Below are 7,268 nucleotides of genomic sequence, written 5' to 3'. Positions count from 1 at the left end.
GTGTACGTTGTTGAAGAAGACGATCCTGTCCCTCCACCAAGCATCAAACAAGCACTTGATGCAGCGAAACTATTAAAAAAATACTTTTTATATAATCAAATTGATCCAGCAGTATCTCAAGATATGAGTAAGATACGTAACAAAATACAATTAAAATATTGGAGCAGCAAAAAACATCAGACGAAGATAACAGGCTATACGCAATGTATGAATAATAATGCTCGTGTGCAAAATGTGTACATTGGTAAATGCATATTATTATAGAATAGTAAAATAATATCTTTTATTTCTCTCCATTTAACGACCACTCTTTATAACGCCGAAAAATATTCAGTCCCTTAAGTGTCGTTGTATAGTGTTATATTTATTTAAATCGGTAAGTAGTCGTTAACTTAATTATCGGAGCTGATATGAACGGGAGGGAACTCGGCTAGTACCCGGGAGGGAATTCGGCATCTCCGTTTGAGATTGATATTGTTGAAAAAATATTTTCTACACGTTTATTAAATTAAATAGCGATAAAGAAATGTACAACAATTAAACATACATTCAATTTAGACATCTTTTCGAAGTGAGTTAGTTTAATATGAAATATTATTCTGAAAATTCATTTCTAAATTTTTTACCCACTACACACTACCTCAAATTAATGAGGGAAAAATTGTTGCTGTTGTCACACCCCCGCCGGGGCTTTTACTCACCAATGTTCTGACCACTAAACTACGAGAGATGACAACAGCAACCACGTCCAACCGACCTACAAGGTTAACGATCCGTCATACTAATGTGACTATACGAGGGTGGATTGATAAGTTTCCGGCCTGACCAAGAAAAACAAGGTTTTTAAAAATTTTTTTTTTTATTTCTCAACATAATCTCCTCCAAGGCTGATACATTTCTCATAGCGGTGTTCCAGTCTATTAATGCCATCTCTATAGACTGATTCGTCAAGCTCCTCAAAATAACCATTTACAGCTTCGATTACTTCTTCATTGTCCGCAAATCTCTTACCGCCAAGCCATTTTTTGAGATTAGGGAACAGAAAATAGTCACTCGGGGCTAGGTCTGGAGAGTAAGGAGGGTGCGGCATCAATTCAAACTTTAGATCGTTGATTTTAGCCGTCGCAACGATTGACGTGTGCGCTGGTGCGTTATCGTGATGAAACAAGATTTTTTTCTTCGCCAGATGAGGTCGTTTAATTTTCACCTCGTGGCTCAAACGTTGCAATAAGTCTGCGTAGTATTGACCAGTGATAGTATTACCCTTTGCAAGGTAATCAATGTATATAATACCTCTTGCATCCCAAAAAACAGTAGCCATAACCTTGTTCGCCGAAAAAATTGTTTTTGCCTTCTTTGGAGTTGGTTCCCCTGGTCCAATCCACTGTTTAGACTGTTCTTTGGTTTCAGGAGTGTAGTGGTGGACCCACGTTTCGTCAACGGTTACGAATCGACGCAAAAATTCGCTTGGATTACGCTTATACAATGACAAATTTGCGGTAGAAATGTTTTTTCGAATCAATTTTTGGTCGACTGTTAGCAAACGCGGCACCCATCTTGCACAGAGCTTTTCCATATGCAAATGTTGGTGCAAAATATGTTGCACACGTTCATATGACATCTTACAGGTCTCAGCTATCTCACGCACTTTCAATCTGCGGTCTCCCAGCACTATTTGATGAATTTTTTCGATCATATCTGGAGTTGTGACCTCAACGGGGCGTCCTGAGCGAGGCCCATCAGAGGTGCTCACACGACCCTTTTTAAACTCGGAAACCCACTGCTTAACGGTTGAATATGACGGGGAGGATGTCCCCAGTGTTGAGTCCATCTCTTTTTTAATTTCCTTCGGCGTTAACCCCTTCAAATAAAAGTATTTGATGACAGCACGATTTTCCTGCTTTTCCATTTTTACGAAAACCACAGAGGCGTCTTGTTCAGCGTGCTGTCAAACCTACACTAGCAAGGAGATCGGGCTGAAACTATAGCTACAAGCTATCCAAGGATGGTACTATAGAATGTCACCTCAAGGTAGGCCTAGTGGCGTCATCTCTTGGTTAGGCCGGAAACTTATCAATCCACCCTCGTATACTGAATATACTAGTGGTCAGAACATTGGTGCGTAAAAGCCAAAGGCCCGGGGTTCGATTCCCGGCGGGGGTGTGACAACAGCAACAATTTTTCCCTCCTTAATTTGAGCTAACGTGTAGTGGGTATAAAATTCAAAAATAAATTTTCAGAATAATATTTCAAATGTATAATCTTTATGTTTGACGAACGTTTTGCCTTGCTGGTATAGCCGCCTAAGTAATTAATTTGATACCGAAAATATTTCAGCGATGGCGACGGAACGTTGATACCTACTTGAAGTAAAAATTAAAATTCTGGAGATTAAAATCTAAAAGCCAATTTTCATTTTTCAGCTTGGTGGCCGATAACAAAAGCGGTTTAAACGAGCTCTCTTCTTATTCACTCATTTTCATATTTATTAAGCGAATTCGAAGCTACATGGTGTGGCTTCTATGGACAAATAACTTTAATTTATTCTCTTCTTGCGGTCGCGCCAGGGCCAAAAGAGAGGGACCGAGAGAGAACAAGAGTGAAAGGGTAGTTTTAATTAAAACTTTTGATAAATCCTCCCGTAATTACTTCTAAGGTATTTGGTTGATACCAGTTAGCCGTTTGCATAGGTAACATAGCTTTAATCATCTTTAGTGCCTATCTGGCGCAACAAAATGCTTCAAGTTTGGGAAAATGCTAACAATGAACCTTTAAGCCGGCGAGTGAACTTAAAAGTTTGCCCTCTCTTGAGATTTCGCTAGCCTTTACTCACTCGCGCTTCGGGCTAACTGATGCTGGCGCTTCACTTTTTAACGCTCCGTTCCGCCAACGTGCCATCAAAAATTAAACGACTATACCACCGGATTACTTTGCCGTAAGGTTCGATGAAGGACTCGTTCGTGGCTACTACAACAGCATAAACTTCTTCCTCATCTTTCGAGCAGAAAAAACATCCTGCGAAGTGTTTTAAGCGTTTCGGGGGGCCACCCTTCCTTTTGGCCACCATGCCTGCTATATATCTGTAAAAAGTTACTTAAAAATTTAGTACAAAAGGCCTCTTGAAGACTAAATTATTTTACTATCTGGATTATGCATGAAATTTTCACGTATTAGTCGATTAGCTTTCAAAATGTTTTCATCAAAGAAGTGTGCAAAACGATTGGGTTCAGCATACAATAGAAATTGAATTTACCTGAAAAAAGAATATGTATTGATTTGCGAGCAGAAAAAAAGTGTTTTAAGCGTTTCGGGAGGTCAACCTTCCATTTGGTCACCATATCTGTACAAAGTTACTTAAAAATTTAGTGCAGGGCCTTTTTGTATTAGAGGACGCAAGTTATTTTACCTTTTGGATTATGCATAAAATTTTCACGTATTAGACGATTAGCTTTCAAAATGCTTTCATTAAAAAAGTGTGCGAAACGATTGGCCGCTGGATCAGCATATAATACAATTGAATTTACCTGAAAAAAAATATGTACTGATTTTTCTTTTTAGATGGGTAAGATTTTCGAAACCTTTTGGTTTATATGGTGGACTAGTCACTGTAAAATATCAAGGCTGTGATGCTCATCAAAACGTCTTCCTTGGGGAATCCGGAATCCCATTCGTGTGCTTCTTTCACTTCCCGGAGCAATCTATCGCGTTCGCGCTTGATTTACTTCACATTTTCAAATCTCTTCTCGGAACTGAGTTTTGTTTTAGGAATAATCAGACAGTCAAGTCGAGGATATATGTAAGTACGGCTGATGGAATTGAAGTAATGCTCCGCTTATCACTTTTTTGTATGTAACATCGACATATAAGTTTCTCTATTCGGCTCCTACTTGATGTACGTACCTATCGCAAGTCTCGAATTTACTTCTAGGCTCTTATAGTTACATATGGTGTAAGCACATCAAAAATAAACCCAGAAATAATAATTATCATTATAAGGTCGTCAGTCTGGTTGGACACGCACCTCCACTCCTGTTTCTGCCTCTAATATGTCTCTGACTAGCTCTCTATACCTAAGACGAACAAGAAGGTGTCCTACCAACCTATCTCACCCTATTTATAAAGCGATATTTACAATTTATCCCACCAGCCTGTGGCTTCATAAGCGAAAATAATAAAAATTACGATTTGGACCCGAATTTGTAAAATTAAAATCCCAACAGAAATAAATTTACTAGGTGTTTTAGTTGATATTACAAATTAAATTGTAATTAAGAAGCATGAAATAATTCTTAAAAAAACATGCCAAAATTGAGATTATAACAAGTTACCTAATAATTTGTATTATTTCTACTGCAAATTCAGTCACTTACATAAAAATTTAGTTTTCTCCGTGTGTTCACGTATTCTTTTTAATACCCCTTCATTTCTAACCTTCTCTATCCATGGTATCCTCATCATTCGCCTGTAACACAACATTTCAAACACTTTTAACCTTATCTTTTTCTCCGCGCCCACCGTCTATGTTTCGCACCCGTACAGTGCCTCACTCCAAACATACACCTTTAACAATCTTTTTTGAAGTCCATCAGTAATAATAACCGTCGAACGTCATTGTAAGGATAACGTGTTATTGGTGCTAGAATATGGAGAATAAAATTTGCTGTTATGCATTATGAAATTTATATCTTTCAGTAAATTAAGGTGAATTATAGTACCTACTTTTATTATAGGTGAATTTCTGCTAGTAAAATTTTATTTAGGCCAAACGTTGTAAATTGTCTAACAACGAAACATACAATTTAATAGAGTCCAGTAAGTAGCTGGCTTAAAAATCGGCGTTCCATGTTACAAAACCATTAAAAACAATTACCAAGCACTTGCCAATAATACGTAATTTACTCTGAACACGTTCCGTTGGGTCGGTTGAAGTAAGTCGAACTTTTTGCTTTCGTTATAACTTATAACGAAAGCTTGAGTTAAACGAAATCACACTTGAAACTGTTATTTTTCTATTTCCGTATTGAAATCGACTCGATAATACTTTTGATATATTTCCGGATACTTGAACTTAACGTTTGATTATCTACCAATTTTAGGGGAAGTTACATATACTTATATACAAAGGTTGGTTATATAGACAAAGACAAAATTGAACAAAGGACAAAATCCTTTGTTGACGCCTATTTGACGAAGCTTTTGTTTTATGATTAAAAGTCACGTTGTTTTTTAAAACTAAAAAGCTAAAAAACATTTATACTACTTAACTGCTACGTTACGAAAAAGCTTGCAATAATGCTTGACTAGGTCTGATGATTCTGATTGTCTATTGTGAATTTGATTATTGTGATTTTATCCTTTTTTTGGATATTAACAAAAGTTGTGTGACGAGGGAGAATAGGTGGAAATAGCAAGGTTTAGAAAAATTAATTGGATTAGGAATAGAAGAAGCAGGGTGGTTGGTCCAAGATAAGAAGGTAGAGTATAAAGGGTGCGATTCGATAAGAAGAGAAAGGGAGAGATGGGTGTACGTACGAGTGTACAGCGTGCAACAATTCTTCGTACTAGATGTTAATGATTTGATGATTATCAATAGTATCGAATATTGCACACTAACGAAAATAAAGATAAGGAATACGAAGTATTGAAATATTCTAATGCTGACCCGAGTAAAAATATGAACAAATGAATATCCCTATAAGCTTATAATTAACTATTTGTTTGAAAATTAAACAAAATAAGATAATCATAAACTTCCTTTCATGAAAAAAAATACAACGTGTAATTATACAACACGCTACTGAAGCGAAACTTCTTCAAACACACAAACATACCGGGATAGAGGTTAAGGAATTGGTTTAATGGTATTATCTGTACACTATGCTTCGCACGGGTGCAATGCTGATAGTAAATATACTATAGAATGTCTTTATATACAACAATCACAGCTTTTTTGTCATTAGACAATACAAACCGGCCGGTACCGCCGCAACCGCTATGTCCCTGCATTTTAAGTCTGTAATATCTTCGAAAATATTCATTTAAATTACATGCTGTAAAGGGCCATATTGATCTATATTAAATGCACAATGTATTTAAAAGTACTTAATTGGATAAGGATTAATGCTGTATTGCTTAAAATCGCTTCGTAAATAAGCCATTATTTCTCGTAAAAAGTAAAGTATAAAAAATGGTTATTGTGGGTTATCCCTAAGAGATGGACATATACCATCCCAGACTTTTTTGTAGACCTTTTTAAGGTGTACAATAATATAGTATATTATTTTGATCTATCTCGTAGGGATCAGCCAGCGTTTGCAATGTAAGCGAAAAAATGTGTTTATTTACGACATCACATTAAAAACCTCTAAAATTAACAGTGCTTCTCTACTATATTATGCATGTATTATACACATAAACCTTCCTCTTGAATTACTATATCTATTAAAAAAAAACGCATTAAAATCCGTTGCGTAGTTTTAAAGATATAAGCATACATAGGGACAGACAGCGGGTGAAATGCGTTGCATGATTTCGTTACATAACAAACTCGCATGAAACGAACTTACCCTACCGTGCGTAAAGAAGTTTCACTTCAATAACTTGTTTAAATAGCCAAGAACCCAAATTACAAAATTCCAACTGAAAGGTATAACGATAACAACAGATATCGAACGTTGATACTCAATATCCTTGCTTTATAGATAATATAATTTACGCACAGTATTGGGGTTCCTACTCCATATTGTGCAAGATAGGCGACAAATTTCGAACAATAAATGCGCAAAAGGAGCCAATAAATGTTATCCGAAGTAAGGCGAGCAAAAACGGAGGTCAAAAGTCATAAGAGATAGACAGGAGTTGCGAAGATCCTTATAAAAACCCCTTTATTTACTGAATGTGACGCTTCGACATCGAATCAGGGATCATTTGATAAAATGCCTCGCAGATATCGAATTTGTCGCCCTCGTTTGTAAGTAAAGCGAACCGAGAGCTCATTTCGTCTCAGTGTTCTCGTAAAATTTGTTGATGTTCTTTCTGGCTGCCAGCAATTTTTCATTTTGGGCAACTAAAGTGGCGTAAAACCGCAATTTCCTCTGCCGCCGCGCAGCCGGCCTTCGTGATAAAACTTTCCTTACGTGCTACATAATTCTTCATTTAATTCTCATTTCGAAATTACTTTCATCAAGTCACAATAACTAAGTTGGTTTATTGTTCAGTTTATCTGTTCTCCTGACGACTATGACTGAAGGCAAATTTACGAAAACAAA

The sequence above is a fragment of the Agrilus planipennis genome, unplaced genomic scaffold (assembly GCF_000699045.2).
Source record: "Agrilus planipennis isolate EAB-ADULT unplaced genomic scaffold, Apla_2.0 scaffold39, whole genome shotgun sequence".
NCBI lineage: Eukaryota > Metazoa > Arthropoda > Insecta > Coleoptera > Buprestidae > Agrilus > Agrilus planipennis.
Note: the sequence above shows the minus strand (reverse complement) of the source record.